Below are 21,277 nucleotides of genomic sequence, written 5' to 3' on the forward strand. Positions count from 1 at the left end.
CCAGCCAAGGACATCTGTCAAATGCTGATGGTAAGCTGCTTCTTGAACTATTGCAGTCTGTTTGGTGTTGGTACATCTACAGTGTTGATGGGAATAAAGTTTCCTTGGAAACTGGAAGATTCATTTACTGTCTCTCTTTCCATTTTTGAATTTTTCTTTTCAGTTAGTGTCTGTCTCAAAAAATATACAAGCTCTGAATCCACAAATTCTAACCCTTCTTTCCTCTTTACCTCCAGTCTGAATATAATTCTTTGAAGAGTTGACCAAACACGTGGATGAAGGTAGAGCAGTGGATGTGGTATATGTGGATTTCAGTAAGGCATTTGATAAGGTTCCCTATGGTAGGCGCATGCAGAAAGTAAGAAGGCTTGGGATAGGGGGAAACATGACAGATTGGATTCAGAATTGGCTGGCCCTTAGAAGTCAAAGGGTGGAAGTAGACGGAAAATATTCAACATAGTGCTCAGTTACGAGTACTGTACCACAAAGGTCTGGGTCCGCTTCTATTTGTGATTTTTGTAAATGATTTGCATGTAGGAGTGGAAGGGTGGATTAGTAAGTTTGTGGACGATACAAAGGTGGGTTGAATTGTGGAGGCGCAGAGGGCAGTTCTAGGTTGCAAAGGGGCATTGACAGGATACAAAGCTGGGCTGAGAAGTGGCAGATGGAGATTAACCCTGAAAAGTGTGAGGTGATTTATTTTGGAAGGGCAAATTTGAAAGCAGAATACAATGTTAATAGAAATATTCTTGGCAGTGCAGAGGAGCAGAGGGGTCTTGGGGTCATGTCCACAGTTCCTTGAAAGCTGCCACCCAGGTGGATAGAGTTGTTAAGAAGGCATATGTTGTGTTAGTTTTCATTAATAGAGAGATTGAGTTCAAGAGCCATGAAGTCATGCTCCAGCTTACAAAAGCCTGGTTTGGCCACAACTGGAGTATTATGTCCAGTTCTGGTCACCTCATTACAGGAAAGATGTGGAAGCATTGGAAAAGGCACAGAGATTTACCAGGATGTTGCCTGGAATGGAGGGAAGGTCTTATGAGGAAAGGTTGAGAGAGCTATGGCTTTTCTCTTTAGAACGACGAAGGATGAGAGGTGACTTGAAAGAGGTGTACAAAATGATCAGAGGTATAGATAGAATGGACAACCGAAGACTTTTTTCTAGGGTGGAGGCAGCTATTACAAGGAGGCATAGTTTTAACATGAGTGGAGGTAGATATAGGGGAGACGTCAGAGATAGGTTCTTTACTCAGAGAGTGGTTGGGGCGTGGAATGCATTGCAGAGAGGGTAGTGGAGTTGGCCTCATTAGGGGTATTTAAGTGACTATTAGATAGGCATATTGATGATAGTATAAGGTAGGGGGAAAGTTAGCTAGACCTTAGGTTTAGGGTAAAAGTTCGGCACAACATTGTGAGTCGAAGGGCCTGTACTGTGCTGTACAGTTCTATGTTCTATGTCCTATGAGCTGTGAGATATAACACAACAAAAAGTTATATAGCTGTGGGTCGAGAGTACACCATCTGCTAGAGTAGGTAAGGACCACAGATTTTCTTCCCTAAACAGCATTAGTGAACCAGATGGATTTTTTTCAATAATTGATGATAGTTTTATGGCCATCATTACTGAGACTAACTTCCAATCCAAGATCAATCAGTTGAATATAAATTACACCACTGGCTGTGGAGGGATTTGAACTCAAATCCACAAAGCATTTCTCTGGGCTTCTGAATTGCTAGCCCAGTAAAATTATCATTATACTACAACCTCCTGTTTTGCCTCTCCTCTTCCTCCTCCTCCACCTCCTTCTTTTGTTCTTCTCCTCCTTTCTTCTTGTTCTCCTGTTCCTCCTCTTCCGCCTCCTCTTCTTCTTCATCTTTTCCTCCTGCTTCTTCTAACCTCCCTCCTTCTTGTCCTCCTCTTGTTCACTTCTTCCTCTTCTCCATCCTCCATTTTTGTGTTTTCCTCCTTCTATTCTCTTCCCTTTGCTCCCCCCTTCTCCTCCTCCCTTCTTATTGTCTTCTTCTCCTCATCTTCTTCCTTATTCTCTTCCTCCTTCTTCTTTCAAAAACTATTTCTCAAAACTCTACAAAATAGACATGTTAGCTAAATGTTAATATGTGGAATTAAAGAAAGATGTAGACTTAGCTGAGTCACCGTGAGAAGAGAATAATGCTTTGTCAGACTTGAGGGCATATGGTGTGATGTTTCTGTGCACTGATGATCGTGTCACTGCTCTTTATGGTTTATATTCATTACTTCGATGCTGGTGTGCAAGACATACTTTTAAAGGTTACAGATGATGCAAAGGTCCGAAATAGATTCTGAGTTTGAGAGAGATCTAGAGGGAGAAGGACAGAAGAGCTTTACGTATCCTTTCTCTGTTCAGTCAATGTTCCTTCTTCTCTGCTCTGTTACTCAATGCAAGTTAATAAAATATGACAAAGAACTACAATTGCTGAAGATCTGAAACAAAAACAGAAATTTTTGGAGAATCTCTGCAGAGTTGGTAACTTCTGTGGAGAGAAAGCTAATGATCCTTTTTTTAGAACCATCTTGGAAAAGGTGGTATATATGCTGAGCTGGGGCATTGGTGGAGGGGGTGGAGTATGGTGGTGGTGTGGTGGGTTGGGGAGGACAAGACAGATAGCTGGAGATTCAGCCCAGAGAGAGAGGGAAAGACAAGCAGGCAAAGCCTACTGCTTTCCCCTGTAGCACCCAGATGCTGTTAGACTTGCTGAATTTCTCTGGCAACTTATGCTGGTGAAATATCGTTCATTTGTGCAACTTGTTTTTTGTGTAGCTCCACTATCTTTTTCAAACTGAACACTTGGTGGGTAACATTTCATTTTTAACATGTGAATTGAACAGAAGATGAACATTTCGTGACACCTCACTTGGTTTTAATGCTTCCTCAGAGGAGAAAAAACAGTTTAAGTAGGTGAAGTATACAAAACAAGTTGAACAAGTCTATCTAGTTCACATGTTTCTGTGATTTTTCCTCTGCATCTTGTAATTCCAAGGTAGCTGCTTTCTTTATATTCCATGTGGGTTGCCTTGGCTTATTAAATGATCACAGGAGCTATTTTAATTCAGTCGCATCATTTTACAATACCAGTTTCACTATGATTGTAATAACATATATATATTTTTTGAAGGTAGGAGGACAAGTTATGAAGGCTATTTAAAACAAAATTATGGGATCCTTTGCTTCCTTGGTACAGGTATAAAGTATAAAATACAGAAATCTATCTGAAACATTTACAATACACTAGTTAGATGTCAGCTGGAGTATTTTGTTCAGTTTTGAGCACAATAATTTTGGAGGGACAGTTAGGGCTTGCAGAAGGTATAAAGACATTTATTGGAAAGATCAAGGGACTTCAGCAGACTGGCAAAGCTGAAGTTGCTGTTGCCACATCAAAGAAGTTTAAGAAAAGGAAATTGATGAAGGTAATCAAAATCATGATTGGTCTTGGTAAAGTAAATGAGGAAAAATTAGATATCTATTAGTTACAAAAGGTTGGCTTTGCTTTAACAAATAGCAAACAATGTGACTTATCTAAGTTTAATTTTTAGTTCTAAAAGTGTTTACTTGTTGTTCTACTATGTAAGTCATATTTTAATTGTTATTGTGTTCTCGGTGTGTGAATATATGAAGAAGATGGACAATTCTACTTTTAAAGAGACAACCTTGACACAAGATCGAGTCTGGGAAGATCAGGTTACTTTATTTGCATTGTGCTGACACCAGGACAGATACGTCTGAGCATATGTCGGGAATGTCAGTCAAAATATAAACTGTTTCCTCAGGGATTGATGACTATTCCTCTCTATTTGATTTGATGAGACTTAAAGTAACAGTGACTGGTTGACCTGCCAAACCCACGAAGACAGAATTACAAATAAAAACATTCAAGAGGCTGTTCTTGACTGGAATATGGATAGGAAGTCAAACATTTTCTGTTGCTCAACCACTAACTCTTTATATAAACAATGGAAACATTGCTAGTGTTGACACATGACAGGAACTAGTTGATGATATAAAATGACTTATTAATTCACCATAGCAGCTCCGTTGACCAGTCTGAGATATAAGGAGCAAAAGGAAGCCATTTTACCCAGTGTAAAGAAGATCCCACGCCAAAAAAAATTCACTATAGTCAGAGAGGAGAGACTAATTTGCTTTGCATGCAAGATATATATCCTCACTACGAGAGCTCATGTAGAGATTCAACTGGGACAAGGTCAGGCTCCTACTATTGTGAGTAATAAGACATTATGAACTCATGAGCAGAAGCTTTCACCTCGATTATCTCCAGAGAACAGAGAGAGAATTTGCAGGTGTACAACATTTACACCTACCATCCTGCCAAATCTGTGTAATCACAACTTCCAAGCTCTTTTTAAAGATATCAGTGCATGGCAGGTCATAAAAAGATAAGCTTTTGCTCATGTGAATGTGGAGTGTGTGTTATTTGCAGTTTCATTTTGGATAGCCTAAAGATAAATGCTTATTCTTCCTGTTGATTTAACCTTTCAAGAGAGTGAATGTTTTATGTCTATTCTCAAAAGTAACAGCTCTTGAGTGACTAAAATGGTTCTTCACAAAAATATGTCTTGTGGTCAGTCGAGTGGTAGAGAAAAGGGGAAATTTATTTTCCATCTCTCATCTCTCTGTAATACAATATTCATTTCTGAATATCTGTGGCAAATCTCTAAGCATCTCTATGTATAGGGCGTATACATCATCAGAACAAGCAGAGCCAGTAATTAGGCCTGTGTTCATTTATCTTGCATCAAATTGGCATGCAAGTAGTTCATGCCCATTTTATGAATTTTACAAGATAGGTGTATGATAGCGCACACTATTATTGGTTCTGTATCGTGATCGAGAGCTGTATTTCCAGGAGTAATAATCTTTAGTATGATTCCTACCTCCACCCCTCTGCTTTGATCTGTCAGATGGTTTACGAAAGAATTCAGATGTAAAGAACAAGCTAAAAAAATAGTGACAAATGAAGAATAAAATGTGCAGATGCATTCTTCAAACAAGCAGATTGAGACTTCACAGCAATGCTATCCTTTCTTAAAAGTTCACTGTTCTTAGCATGGCATGTAGCTATAACTGAAATACTTAACTGTTTTTGTTTGGGCTGTATCACCTGTAATTACCTTTTTCTTGATTAAATGCAAAATGACCCATCACATTTATACTCAAACGCAAACTATCATAGTGCATTTTATGGTGTTGAAATGCATATCGGTAACTGTTGAATTCAAAACTTGACATTATTTCGTTATACATATTATGCTTCATTAATTAGTTGGTCCAATGATTAGTAACTTTCCTAGTAAATAACATCAGACTAAATGTAATTTATACCACAAGCAAACAAATACAAAACTGAAACATCCTCCGCAACAGTGAAAAAGCAGTGCAGAAATATTCATCTGCAAAGTGAATCAAATAACGATGAAAATTGTGAATTGCATATGTAAAATCTGCTGTAGAAATAAAGGTGAGAGAGAACTAAATAGCTGCCATTTTGTTCTGAGCCAATTTACACAGTTGCCCAAACTCAAAATCTACCCTAAAGAATCTCTGTCAAACTTACACAGTAGCCATTTCACCCAAATTAAAGTGAAGTGAATGTTCATTGCTAACAAAGGCTCTTTGGAAACATGGTGCAGTTTCAATGGCTGCTATTGACTCGAACAGCTCTTTTCTCTTAGTTAGCCCTCTCCAAAAAAAAAGACTGTTAAAGATGAATAAGTCCCAATAGACTTGTGCAAAGGGAAGTATGCTGAAATCAATGTTGGCAAGCAGAAGAATCTTCATTTACTCTAATGCATGTCTGCTTCACTTTCACTTGAATCAAATAACCATTCTTAAGCATACGCAGGGCAGAATTTTAAAGTTAGTCTTCGCAAGGACATTGTGTGAAGGTAAAAGTGTACAAAGCATGACTGTTTATTTTATAGCACTCTTGCATCAAAACTATTTTAATGAGGAATATTAGAATCAGAGAACTTTATGGTAAAGAAGGAGACCATTTGACCTCGTGTCTGTGTTGGCTCCTGAAAGAGTTACCGAGCTAGTCTGATCTTCAGCCCTGTCTCTGTAGCCCTATAAATTCGTCACTTTCAAATATATGTCCAGCTCTCTTTAGAAACCTCATTTGGAATCTGCTGCTACCACTCTCCTGAGCAGCGCATTCCAAATCCTAACAACTTTCTGAGTAAAAGGGTTTCTCCTCATCTCACTCCTAGGTTTCTTGCTGACAATCTTGAAATTGTGAGCCCCTAGTTATTGAGGCAACAGCTGTTAGAAAGAAAATAGCCTTCTTTGCCCTGTCAAAATTGTTTATACTATTGAACATCTCATTAAGTTCTCCTCTTAATCTTCTCTGCTTAAAGGATTTCTCTAATGTTTTCCTGAATCTAAAATCTCTCATTCATGGTATTCTAGTAAATTCTCTTTGCATGCTGTCCAAGGCTTTAACGTGCTTCCTTAAAAATAGTGTCCAGAACTGAACACAATACTCTAAATGTGGCTGACCCATGATTTGTAGAGGTTCAGCATCACTTCCTTGCTTTTATACTCTCCACCTCTATTAATAAACCTAAGGATCCTACAAGCCATCATAATGACTGTTTCAACTTGCCTCTCCACTTTCAGAGAATTCCGCAAGTGAACACTGAGGTCCCTCTGCTCCTACACTCTTTTCAAAATTATACCACTGAACTTGTATTGCCTCTGCACATTTCTGATATCCAACATGCTTTACTTCACATTTCTCTGCATTGAAGTTCATCTGCCAGGTGCCTGCTTATTTGACCACCTTGTCAAATCCCCAATGAAGTCACTCAGCATCAATCTCACTATTCACTATTCCCCGCCAGATTAGGAGATTTTCCCCTCAACTCCCATCTCCTAATCATTTATGTAAATCGGAAAAAGAGTCCCAACACCAGTCCCTGCTGAACACCACTTTCAACTCATCTCCAGTCTGAGAAAGGTCCATCTATACATACCCTCTGTTTCTTATCTTTTAGCCAACTTCTAATTCATGCTGCCAAGGACCGATCAATCCTAAACATTTCTAATTCTGTAACCAACCTGCCTTATGATTCTATCTCAAATGCTTTCTGAAAGCCTAAAGACATGACATCCACAGCACTACCCTCATTCACTGCCTGAGTCACCTTGACATTGAACTCAATCAAAGTTGTCTGACATGACCTGTCCTTGACATAGCCATATTGACTGTCTATTATTAATTTATTATTCTCTAAATATATATTTACCCTTAGCCTGTAAGATGGCCTCTATCGGCTTTCCCACAATTGACTTCAAGCTGAGAGGTCTGCAGTTTCCTGGGTTATCTTTTACATCTGTGAGCAATCTAGAATGCATCCCATTTGGGCCTGTTGGCTTCTTTATCTGGTGTGTGGTACCCCTTTTAGCACCACTTTTTTTTAATCTATCACTACACTGGTTAGTTGCTTAACACATATATTTTAAACTAGGCCATTGTCACCATTTTCTAACTTGGTAAAGACAGAAGCAAAATATTCATTTAGCACCTCCACCATACCCTTTTCTTCAGTGAGCAGCTTACCCAGCCTGTTCTTCATGGGCCCCTTTCTATCCTTCACAAATCTTTTACTATTAATATATTTGATGGATATTTTAATATTTGTTTTAGCACAATCTGTCATCCTTTCCTCATGCTTCCTCTTAGCTTTCCTTCTTTCAGCTTTGGACTCACTAATTTAAAGTACTCTTCCTGATTTTTATTGTGATTATTATTCTGGCATAGATTGTATGTCTCCCTTTTCTTTGTTATTTTCTCATCAATATCCTTAGTCATCCAGGGTACTCTAGGTTTGATTACACCATATTTATTTCTTACGGGTCTGTACCTACATTTCATCCTATTCATTTCTTTTTCTTCATTTTTTTTCCACTGTTTTATCCCTCAAAATACATTTCCAATCAAGCTGATCCAGTTCAACTTTTAGATTTGTAAAGTCTACCTTTTTCCAGTCTGGGATCTTAATGATTAACTGACTTTTATCCTTTTCCCATTTAATATTGAATCTAATGTGATTTCTATTTCCCAAATGTTGCACCTCTCTGATGTTCTGTATTTGGCCTGCCTCACTTCCAGTACTGATCCTTGCCTGGTAAGACTGGCAATGTAATGTGGAAGTTCTGTTGCGTGCATTGCAGGAATTTCTCCCCTTCTATGTCCCAAATTCTAGCTTTTCCCAGTTTACACCATGGCAATTGAAACCACCAACAATCATAGAACATAGAACATAGAACAGTACAACACAGTACAGGCCCTTCAGCCCACAATGTTGTGCTGACTATTATCCCACTAAGATCGATCTACCCTGCATACCCTACATTTTACTATCCTCCATGTACCTATCCAATAGTGGCAGCATATTCCACCCACCCACCACTCTCTTGTGAAAAACCTATCCCTGACATCTCCCCATTACCTTCTTCCAATCACCTTAAAATTACGCCCCCTCATAATAATCATTTCCGCCCTGGGAAAAGTCTCTGACTATCCACTCCATCTATACCTCTCATCATCTTGTAAACATTTTGTATCACAACCATACTTGTCCTGCAAATTTCTATAATCTGCCAAAAAGTACTTTCTTCTACTTCTTCCCCACTACTTGGTTCTCTATAATAAATACTGAGCAAGGTCACCACTCCTATCCTTTTTTTCACCTCCAACTATATAGATTCGAATTCAGAAACTGCATCTCATTCCCGGGCAATGATTTTATCTTTGATGAAGACTAATATTTCTTGTCCTTTTTCCCCACCCTGTTTCTGTTGAAAACCTTACAGCCTAGGATGTTAAGTATCAATTCTTGCTCTGACTTGAGCCATGTTTATGTTAATGCTACTATGAGGCACCCCCAGAACAATTTCAACTTCCAGTTCCCCAATTTTGTTCATGATGCTCCATGCATTTACAAACATACTATTTAGCTTGCATCTTTTTTGTTGCCCTTTGGAAGGTGAGCATTTCTTTGCTCACCGTCAACATTCCAGCTTTCCCTCACTTCAGTTTCCCCATTCCCCATCTTCTCTCTGTTGATGTCTCTGGTACTTCAAAAGATAGGGCCATTAGTCAGCAAACGACTGACCAACATTCCCCTCACCAACACCACTCACCACCTCCTTTCCAGCTTACAAATTTAAATCCACTCTCATTGCACTATTTATTCTCTCAGCCTGGAAATTTGTTCCATTTCTGCTCAGGCAAAACCAACCTCTTCTGAAAAGAGATAATGGGAACTGCAGATGCTGGAGATTCCAAGATAATAAAATGTGAGGCTGGATGAACACAGCAGGCCAAGCAGCATCTCAGGAGCACAAAAGCTGACGTTTCGGGCCTAGACCCTTCATCAGAGAGGGGGATGGGGGGAGGGAACTGGAATAAATAGGGAGAGAGGGGGAGGCGGACCGAAGATGGAGAGTAAAGAAGATAGGTGGAGAGGGTGTAGGTGGGGAGGTAGGGAGGGGATAGGTCAGTCCAGGGAAGACGGACAGGTCAAGGAGGTGGGATGAGGTTAGTAGGTAGCTGGGGGTGCGGCTTGTGGTGGGAGGAAGGGATGGGTGAGAGGAAGAACCGGTTCGGGAGGCAGAGACAGGTTGGACTGGTTTTGGGATGCAGTGGGTGGGGGGGAAGAGCTGGGCTGGTTGTGTGGTGCAGTGGGGGGAGGGGATGAACTGGGCTGGTTTAGGGATGCAGTGGGGGAAGGGGAGATTTTGAAACTGGTGAAGTCCACATTGATACCATATGGCTGCAGGGTTCCCAGGCGGAATATGAGTTGCTGTTCCTGCAACCTTCGGGTGGCATCATTGTGGCAGTGCAGGAGGCCCATGATGGACATGTCATCAAGAGAATGGGAGGGGGAGTGGAAATGGTTTGCGACTGGGAGGTGCAGTTGTTTGTTGCGAACTGAGCGGAGGGAAACTGGTGAAGTCCACATTGATACCATATGGCTGCAGGGTTCTTCTGAAAAGCTTTGACTTTCTCCAAGACTGATCCCAATGTCCCAAAAATCTAAACTTCTCACTTCTACACCATCGTTCAAGTTATGCAGTTACCTTCTTGATTTGCCTTTTCCTAAATGGTGAAGGTCATGACAAAGGAGTATTTCTGAGATTATTACCCTGGAGGTCCTGTGTTTCAAACTGGGATGTCAGCCCTAACTCCTTGAAGTGATGATGCAAGACCTCCTAGAACCTGGAATTTCCAAATAATGTGATGCAATGCTGCATGTTGATCTTGCTTTTGCATACCCCCATGGCAACCTTAATCCTGTATGCCTCACTTTGTCTAAACACCCTGTGATCTGTATGTCCTTGTGTGTTGTGATCTGCCTGCACTGTTCGCAAAGCAAAGCTTTTCACTGTACTTAGGGTACATGTGACAACAATAAATCAAGTCAAATTAAAATTGACCATTGGTAATCAGTTTTGTTGCATATGGATCATGATGCCCAATGACATGCAAATACTCATAAAACAATTCAGATTTAAAATAATCCCTTCTATTATCCTATGTTAGTTGTGCAGCTGGTAATCATATAATTTTGTTCAGGAAGTGACAATTCAATCTATTAGGCTAAGCCATACAAATATTGTGAATATGGATTCCAACAGCATATCATAAATATCTACATGTGAAATTACTGTCAAAGTTAACAGTTGGGGTAACTCTGGATATACTTTGGGAATAGATGAGAAATTTGCTGAAATATTGAAAAAAAACGAGCTCTGGACAGAGGGGTAAGAACAGAATGCAGCGTATTATGTTTGATGCCATCAACATATAGCTTTGGAATCATGCTGTTTTTAATTTGCAACAACTAATTTTTAACTTTGATAAGCAAAATATCTAGGATAATTCCAGGAGTTCTAAAGGATTGTAACTTTCCCTGCCTGCTCTCTAAGGTAGAGATAAAGGATCCCAGGGTAATGTTTCAAAATTGAGCTGCAGAGCTTTCCCTGTTGCCTTGAGAGTATTTATCCCTCAATTAAGATCACTAAAACAAATTATTTGATCATTAACACAGTTTTTTTTTCTGTGACCTTGCAATGTCCAAATCAGTTTGCTGCATCTGCTGCATGACAACATTTTCTTTAAAGTGCTTAGGGATGCTTTGAGTTAATGAAAACGTGCTATAAATGCTAGTCTTCTTTCTTTATTAATTTGTATTGTTGAGTTAGATTCAGAAAATCAATGCAAACTAGTTTGATTTGCAAATTACACCAAAGTAGATAAAGCAGTTCAATTTAGCATGGTGGCTCAGTATCTAGCACTGCTGTCTCACAATTTTAGGGATCCAGGTTCAATTCCACCCTTAGGTCACAAAGTGTGGAGCTGGACGAACACAGCAGACCGATGTGTTCATCCAGCTCCACACTTCATTATCTCAGATTCTCCAGCATCTGCAGTTCCCTTTATCTCTGATGTCAGTTCCAGCCTTAGGTGACTATCTGTATGGAGTTTGTACATTCTCCCCATGTCTGCATAGGTTTTTGTTAGGTGTTCCTGTAATCTCCCATGGTCTAAATATGCACAGGTTAGTTTGGTATGTCATCCTAAATGGTTCATAGTTTCCAGGCATGTACAAGCTAGGTGAATTAGCCAATGATAAACATGGGTCTGGATCTGAGTGAGATGCTCTTCAGAGGTTTAATGCAGACTTGATGGGCTGAATGGCCTGCACTGTAGCGATTCTATGATTATCAAATAATTGACGAGGGTGTGACAGGATTTGTTCTTGGTCAAAGCTGATAATTGCAGTGTTGGATATTAAAGCTGGGGAAATCTCAATTCGTCACTTTTTTCCTTTAGAAAAACATTTTGATGATGATTCTTTGAAAATATATGTTGCTGCTCAGTTAATGAGTTATTAGGGTTGATGTGGCAGTTATTTCCCCAGGGAAATTAAAACAGGTATCAATTAGCTCAGTAATTTCACTGAAAGTCAATACAATGATGGAAAAATTTAATTCTTTGCCACTGTATTTTATTCAGCATGGATTTTTGCAACAATTGGTATATTTTGTGTCTGCTGCTAGGTGAGCCCACGTGTAGAATCTCTACTGGAGTTTAAGTACCTCTCCAACTGCTAACAATTAAGCTTTGAAATTTCACTACTATAGTAAAGCCAGATGGACTCAGGCACACTGCATAGTTGAACACTAGATTGTTGAACATTCCAGTATACTGTTCAGCTGCACATTTAATTCTTTCTTCTTACAATGAGAAATGAAGCACACAAATAAATCAAAAATTGAATTCAAATCTAACTATTAAGCAAAGACGGAACACAAAGACAGCTGCTCAACCTCCTCCTTCAAATTCTGCTTTTGTGCCATTAACAATAGTTCAATGTCATCAGTGGGAATTATTTTAAAATGGTTCACATGATTAATTTACAATGCTTAAACAATGCAGAACATCTGTTCCTCTTTTGAACCTAATTTCACAAAGCTGCTGAAGATTTAAGAAAAGAAAACAGATAGATAATGGAAATTTGAGTTTTTGATTATGCCTGGGAACAAAGGAACAAGAGTAGTCCATTTAGCACCTTAGATATATTTTTTCTTTCAGTCAGATCATGACAGACCTGTGCCTGAACTCCACATGCCTGTCTTTACAGAATATCTCTCAATACTTTTGGCTAATAAAAGTCTATCAGTCGATGATCTAATAAAACCAATTAATTTAACATCTACTTAGTTGTTTTGACTGTTCAGTGAAATTCTAAGCTCTCTGCGTAGCCTTATTATGCATTCTTAGCTGAAAGACCCGATGTGTATTACATTGTTAAAACTGCTGAGCCCCAGGAAAATAACATTGTTTGATGAAAGGTCAGGCTCACTGTCAATTGCTCGATCTTTGTTTTCACAAGATAAAGGGGTTGCAAGTGCTTGTGATGTCTACTATTGTTACTTTACAAAGAACTGGATGATAGCCAAATTTACTTCCCTATGAGTTTTTTTGTTTAAAGTGCCATATTATTTATAAGTGGTGGTAAAGCTTTCTCTTATACCATTGCTATGGCAACTTTCATTCGTTCTTTATAATATTTGTGTTTTAAATGGGCATGGAAGTGCCATAGCTTGCCATAAGATGTATGACGGCACCTGGGGCGGGGGGTGGTGGGTGTATGAGTTGGGGTGATACCTTGGATTTTAGAGAATGAAGGGCTATGGTGGCTGGTGGATATACAGCTTGGTATGGAAGGTTTGACAGACCATGAGGGATCGCTGGAATACATTACTGAGTATAAGGATCATGGTGGTGCTTCAGTGGCATAAAAAAAGTCATGAGAAGGATATTTGATGTTACCTTTTAAAAGGTTCCCTCATTTAGACATAATTTGTGATACCTTGGAAATGCCATGAACCATGAGTCCTGAAAAACTGGCCTGACTCCTTAGAAATTGTGGTTAATTAGGACACTCTTAGCTTTATATGGAGCTGACCAGGCTAAGAGTGCAGGGTGCAGGGTCATGACCAGAAACAGCCTAAACTTGTAAGGCACACTGTTGAAAGTCAGACACCACAAGAATGGGGTCACGGACCCTGGAATTGGGTCCCAACCACCACTTTAACCTCCTTGTAGTTCCCACAAATCCATGAAAATCTGGACTCTTTTATCATACTTATCACACTTTGGATCCAGCGATCATAATTCTTTTAGTTTCAAAATGCTTATGGAAAAGGATAAGCCTTCCATTAAAGTTAACGCTTGACATTGGAGACGGCAGACTTTAATACCTTAAATAGTTGCTTGGAATAGATTGTTCGCAGGCAAAAGGACATCTGACTGATGGGAGGTGTACAAGAGTATGATGCTGAGAGTTCAGAGGCATTTTGTTCCTGTTAGAGTGAAGGGTATTTCTGATGAGATTAAGAAACAATGGATGAATAATGATATTGAGGTTCTAGTCAAGAATAAAAAAAATCATTTTTAGATATAGACAATTTGGTTCAATTGAATCTCTTAATCAATATAAAGGATGAAGAAGCATTCTTAAGAGAGAAATCAGGAAGGCAAAGAGGGGATATGAGAAAGCGTTGGCAGATAAGGTTAAAGATAATCCAAAGAGATTCTACAAATACATTAAGAGCAAGACAGTAACTAGAGAGAGGGTTGGGCATCTTAAAGATCAAGGAGGTCATCTTTGTGTTTAGCCCCCAGGAGATGACGGAGATACTAAGTGAATATTTTGTTTCAGTTTTTACTGTGGAGAAAGAAACAGAGCCTAGAGAATGCAGAAAAATAAGCTTTGATGTTTTAAAAGCAGTTCAAATGACAGAAGAGGGCATTTGGGAGGTGTTAGAGAATATAGGGATAGATAAATTTCTAGGACCTTATCTAATGTATCCTAAAATGTTGTGCAAGTAAGGGAGGAAATTATGAGATGCTTTGCAGAAATATTTGCATCGCCTATAACTATGGGTGAGGTGCCTGGTGACTGGAGGGTAGCTAATGATGTACCTTCTTTTAAGAAAAGTTGTAAGGAGAAACCAGGGAATTGTAGATCCCTGAGTGTGACTTCGGTTGTGGGTAAATTGTTGGAGGTGATTATAAAAGATAGGATTTATGGACATTTAGAGAGGCAGATATTGATTAATGATAGTCAGTATATCTTTGTATGAGGAAAACTGTGTCTCACAAACTAGATTGAGTGTTTTGAGGAAGTTACCAAAAAGATTCATGATGGCAGAAGAGTAAATGTATTTTTGGATTTTATAAAGCCTTTGACAAGGTTCCACTTGATAGACTAATTCATAAAGTTAGGTGTTGTGGGATTCAGGGTGAGTTTGCCAATTGGATACATAATTGGCTTCACAGCAGGAGACAGAATAATGGAGGAGGGTTGCTTTTAGGACTGGAGGCTTATGACCAGTGATGTTCCACAGGGATCGGTTCTGGGTCCTCTTTTGTTTGTCATTTATATAAATGATTTGGATGAGAAGATAGAAGGCATGGTTAGTATGTTTATGGATGACACCAAAATTGGTGGCATTGTAGACAGTGAAGAAGGTTTTCTAAAGCTACAAAAGGATCCTTACCAAATGGTCAATGGGCTGAAAAATGGCAGATGGAGTTCAAGATAACAAGGTGTGGAGCTGGATGAACACAGCAGGCCAAGCAGCATCAGAGGAACAGGAAGGCTGATGTTTTGGGCCTAGACCCTTCTTCAGAATTCTCAAGAAGGACCTAGGCCTGAAATGTCAGCCTTCCTGTTCCTAAAATGCTGCTTAACCCGCTGTGTTCATCCAGCTCTACACTTTGTTATCTCAGATTCTCCAACATCTGCAGTTCCTACAATCTCAGATGGAGTTCAATCTGGATAAATGCGAGATATTACATTTTGGTCCATCAAACAAGGGTAGGGATTATACAATTAACAGTAGGACCTTTGGTAATGTTGTAGAACAGAGGGACCTAGGCGTTCAGGAACATAATCTTGATAGTTTGTGTCACATATTGGCAGGATGGTTAAAAACACAGTTGGCATGCTTACCTTCGTTACTCAGTCCTTTGCGTATAGGAGTTGGGGCGTTAAGTTGAGGTTGTACAGGGCATTGGTGAGGCCTCCTTTGAAAGCTGTGTTCAGTTCTGGTCACCCAGTTATAGGAAGGAAATATTGAGCTGGAGAGGGTTCAGAAGAGATTTACCGAGATGTTCCTGGTATGGAAGGTTTGAATTATAAAGCAAGGTTGGGCAGACTGGGACATTTTTCACTGGAGCACAAGAGGTTGAGAAGTGACCTGATAGAAGTTGATAAAATAATGAGAGGTATGAATAGAGTAGATGGTAGTTGTTTTATTTTCCTCCGAGATGGGCAATTTCAAGACTATGGGGCACATTCTGAAGGCAAGAGGAGAGAGATTTAAAATAGACATGAGGTAAATATTTTACACTGTGCGTGGGTCACGTGCAGAATGAACTTCCTGATGAAGTGGTGGATGTGGGTACAATTGCAATGTTTAAAAAGGCATTTGGATGGATATATGGATGGGAAAGGTTTGGAGATATATGGACCTTGAGCAGGGAGAGGGCACTTGTTTAGTTTGGGATTATGTTTGGCATGGACTGGTTGGACCGAAAGGTCTGTTCCCATATTGTATGATTCAATGACTCCTTATGGTTTGATGCAAAACTGAGTTTGATTTCAAGAAAGAATGTTTGAAGAGAAGTTAAAGTCAAAAATTGTTTTCAGGTCAAGACTTCAAAGTAACGATTTGTTATATATTGATTACCACACATGGTACCAGTCTCTGAAGTTACAACTATGTTAGGTAAGAACTAATCAATCTTCTTTATGCTTTCATATTCATGTGTTCACACGAGCCTTCTAGAGAGTTCTAATCTGTTGTAGTATAATCTGATGTAGAGTGTTGCAACTCAACCCACATCGTATTATTTATGCCCAGTCATATGTAACTCCATGACCCATTCTCCCCTTGTCTGCATGGGTTTCCTTCGGGTGCTCCGGTTTCCTCCCGCAGTACAAAGATGTGTGGGATAGATGGATCGGCCATGCTAAATTACCCATAGTGTTCAGGGGTGCGTGGGTTATAGGGGGATGGGTTTGGGTGGGATGCTTCAAGGGGCGGTGTCGACTTGCTGGGCTGAAGGGCCTGTTTCCATACTGTAGGGAATCTAATCTAATCTAATCTAATCATTGCAAGGTTAAGCTAGCATCCTGAAGCCCTTACACAACACAGGTCAATGACTGAGTTGTAGAGATTCAAAGCTGAGATCATTCAGTGTAAGTTTATTGTCTAATTGACAAATCCCTACACATTGAAGTCAATGAATGTGGAGCTGGAAAAGCACAGCAGGTCAGAGAGCATCCAGGAGCAAAGAAGTCATCGTTTAAGGCTAAAACTGTTTGTCAGGACTGGGGTAGGGAGGACGGGAGCCCAGAAGTAAATTGAAGGAGGGGCAGGGTACGAATAAGATGGATATATGTGGATGCAAATCGGGGGTTATTGTGGTTGGCCAATGGGAAGAGAGGAATGGATAGGTGGGGTGGAAAATGGACAGGCTGGGAATAGCGAGATTTTGAAACTGGTGAAGTCAATATTCAGGCCCTGGACTGTAAGCTGCCAAGGTGAAATAAGAGGTGTTGTTCCTCCAGTTTACATTTAGCCTTCCTCTGACAGTGGATGAGGCCAAGCATGGACATGTCACCAGGAGATTGTGAGGGGCTGTTAAATGGATTGCAACCAGAAAGTTGGGTTGGTTGGCGTGTGCAGAGTGCATGTGCTCTGTGAACGAATCCCTGACTCTGCGTTTGGTCTTCCCAATTTGGAGGAGACCACATGGGGAACAATGGATATAGCAGATGAGGTTAGATGAAGTGCAGGTGAATCTCTGCCAGATTTGGAAGGTTTGTATGGTGCCTTTGACAGAGGCCAGAGGGGAGGTATAGGGACAGGTGTACCATTACCTGAGGTTGCAGGGAAGGGTACTGGCTGTGGTAGAGGGGTTGGTGGGGAGTTTGGAGCTGATGAGGGAGTTGTGGAGTGAATGGTCCCTGCAGAAAGCCGACAGGTGTGGGTAGGGAAATAACTTTTGCTGATGGGGCCTAATTGTAGGTGGCAAGAATGTCAGAGGATGATTTGTTGTGTTCAGACATTGGTGGGGTAGCATGTGAGGAGTAAGGGGACTCTATCCTTACTGTTGTTGGGGGAGAAGGTTTGAGGGCAGAAGCATGGGAAATGGGGGAGATGCAGTTGACAGCATCCTTAATAACAGAGGTGGGGAAACTACGGCCCCTAAGTAGGAATCTGTCCTGGAGTAGAGCACCTCATCCTGGGAGCAGATGCAGCAGGGATGGAGGCATTGTGAGTATGGGATAGTATTTTTGCAGGAGGGTGGGTGGAAGGAGGTGTAGTTGAGGTATTTGTGTGAGTCAGTGAGTTTGAAATGGATGTCAGTGGTGAGTTGGTTACCAGAGATGGAGACGGAGAAGTCCAGGAAGGGGAGGGCGGTGTCAGAAATGACCCAAGTGAATTTGAGGGAACAGTGGGAAGTGTTGGTGAACTGTCTGAGCTCCTCATGGGAGCACAAGGCAGCACCAGTATAATGATCAATATGGCAGAGGAAGGCCAAGGGTGGTGCTGGTGTAATTATTGAGAAGGGACTGTTCCACAAATCCTACTAAGAGGCAGGCATAGCTCAGGCCCACGTGGGTGCCCATGGCCACCCCTTTGGTTTGTAGGAAGTGGGAGGAGTCAAAGGAAAATTGTTGAGCGTGAGGATAAGTTCTTCCACGCGAAGGAGAGTGTCACTGGAGGGGGACTGGTTAGGCCTATGGGGAAGAAGGAAGCAGAGGGCTTTTGGGTCATACTTTTGGGGAATACAGATGTACAGATACTGAATATCCATGGTGAAGATGAGGTGTTGGGGGCTAGGGAATTGAAAGTCTTAGAAAAGATAGAGGGTTGTGTCCTGAATCTGTATTGGGAGTCCCTGGAAGGACAGGGCTGGGGCGGAAAGTATCTTTTTGGTGATGGAGTCTGAGTGTAAGTGGCGGAAATGTCAGAGGATGATATGTTGTGTTCAGAGATTTGTGGGTGCTATGTGAGGGGTAAGAATGGAGTAGCGGTAAGAAGAGATGAGCTCGGTGCAGCAGGAGCAGGCAGAGACAATGGGTTGACCGGGGCAGTCGGGTTTATGGGTCTCAGGCAGGAGATAAAACTGGGTGGTGCGGGGCTGGGGAGCTCAGGTTGGAGGCCATAGCTGGGAACTCTCCCCAGATGATGAGGTTGTTAATGGTCTGGGAAATGATAGTTTGGTGATGAGAGGTGGGGTTGTGATCGAGGGGACAGTAGGAGGAGTGTGTCAGAGAGTTGGCATCTGGCCTCAATGATAGCGAGGTCAGTTTGCCATACTACCAGCACGAACCCAACTTGTCGGCGTGTTTAACGGTGAAGTGGGGGTTGGAGCAAAGGGAGCGGAAGGCTATGTAGTCCGATGGTGAGAGGTTAGAGGAAGTGAGAGAAGCGGAGGGATTCATGCGATTGATGTCACTGTGGCAGTTGGAGGTAAAGAGGTTGAGGGAGGGTAGGAGGCCAGGACAGGTATCCAGAAGGATGAAGTTTACTGGAGGTGGAAGAAGTGGGTGTTAGAGCGTGGGTTGGATTTTTGTTCAAAGAAATGGACTCGGAGGTGGTGGCAAAATAGCTCGATATCAAGGTTTGAGGGGAATAAATTCATGTGGACTGACCATTCAGCCTCAGTGAGGGGGAGGTCACGAGTGGGGCTGGTGAATACCCAGCAGGGCTCGGTATTGGGGCTGGGTGTTGGACTGGAGCTGGGAGAGTGCATGGAGACTGCAGCAGGAGGAGCGGGTGTATGTGCTGAAGTGGTCACATGGGCAGAGGAATAAGTAACAACTTAGCTGGCAGCCATCATGTGGTCAGCAACATCAGCGGTTGTCACTCACTATCTGATATACCAAATTGAAATAACTCCACAGAGACTGGTATTCCATCATTAAATCACCACTGACTTACATGTACACCATACATGGATTCTGACCACCTTGCTCAGAGTCAGTCCCTAGTGTGAAAAGAATCCCTGAGACTGCTGTTTATATCTATCAGCTCGGACTCACAGGGTCATCGGACCTGAAACATTAACTCTAATTTTATCTCCACAGATGCAGCCGGACCCGCTGAGCTTTTCCAGCAACTTCTGTTTTTGGGCCAGGACTCGCTGATTGGCCTAAGTTAACAGCTCCAGTCAGGGAACCTATATTCAATGACATCCATCCGGCCCTTGTTCCAATCAATACACATATATAATCCAGTTTATTTTTATCCACATCCAGTTTGTTGTTTGTTTCCTTTCATTTTTCTACACAGTACCTTCTACTAAGCAGAGAACACTGGACAGAAATCTTAAAACTAACTTCCCCAAGGTTACATAAACCATCAGATGTACTGTCGACACAAAAGCACTTCCAACCCCTCCCTGTATAAGTGAACAGTCAGGTAATTCTCAGCACTCAGCAGCACAATGCTCCTTGATGCTCAATCTTTATTACCTGAATGAAAGGAGTGCATATGATGAAGAATCGCAGCTTACAAGAAGAAGGTAAAAGATTGGAAGAACATCAAGAATAAAATGTGCTCGAAAGAAATTTGTAATGTTAGTTAAACTGTTGTATTTTCACCTAAACTCTCCACATTCACTTGACTGAATCAAAACTGGAAGTGAAATAAATGGGCAGAACACGTCGGTGCGAGATATATTTGTTTATTACTTTTCAGTTCATATGTACATGTTTCAACAATTATGCAGGACACAGCTCAGAATGCATTAAATGCTTTGAGCTGTGGGTGTTTAATTGTCCATAATTATAGGAATTAGATGACATGGTATTCATTGTACCTACTGCAAAATATTGCTTGGATTTGAATTGTATCACTGATGTTGATTAATACAAGCTATTATAAACAACCCCTGTAATAACAGTGTTTGAAGTAGAATTGCTAAGCAGCACAGAAAATAATGCTCCAAAGTTTTATGAAGATGGATCACCTTATGGGTTCTACATACCATACAAAAAACACAACTCTTGAGTAGATTCAGTTAACCTTTCAATTCCATGCACCCTATAAAATGCCTTTGGAAATCCATGTTACTAAAGTAATTGTTGTTTTCTTTTCTCTTTGCTGTTTAGCCATTTTGAGCTTTGTTTTGGCTTCCTATCTTGCCACTGCAGAATTGTTTTCTGCATTTGTGCTTGTTGTAACTGTAGTTTAATTCTGTAATGAACTGTTCTTTGTGTTATGTGTAGTTTTTGCTTTGGAGCCAAAACTCTGTCAAAATTGTATTATTCAGATAATTGATAGTTCCAAAGGCTTTATACATTTGACAGTTCCTAAATATTATTTTCACCAATAGTCCCTAGGAACAAGGACAGAACTTGATATAAGGTTTTCAATAAGCCTCTAAGGATCACAGTTATGTTGAAGAAGAAGACAGGACAAGACAGAGCCAAAAGTCACACAGAAAAGAGTTGTTCATCACTGCTGTTGAAAAGGTGCCTTCGAACCACTGGCTCTGTGCAGTCAGAACTGAGTTCTGGGAGTTAGTCGGAGCTGCTAGGTTTTAGAGGAAGGGCTCTAAAATAATTTCTGGAAATTGTGAGAGCTTTAAAGATGCCACATGCAATTAATAGTTC

Source organism: Stegostoma tigrinum, chromosome 16 (genome assembly GCF_030684315.1).
Source record: "Stegostoma tigrinum isolate sSteTig4 chromosome 16, sSteTig4.hap1, whole genome shotgun sequence".
NCBI lineage: Eukaryota > Metazoa > Chordata > Chondrichthyes > Orectolobiformes > Stegostomatidae > Stegostoma > Stegostoma tigrinum.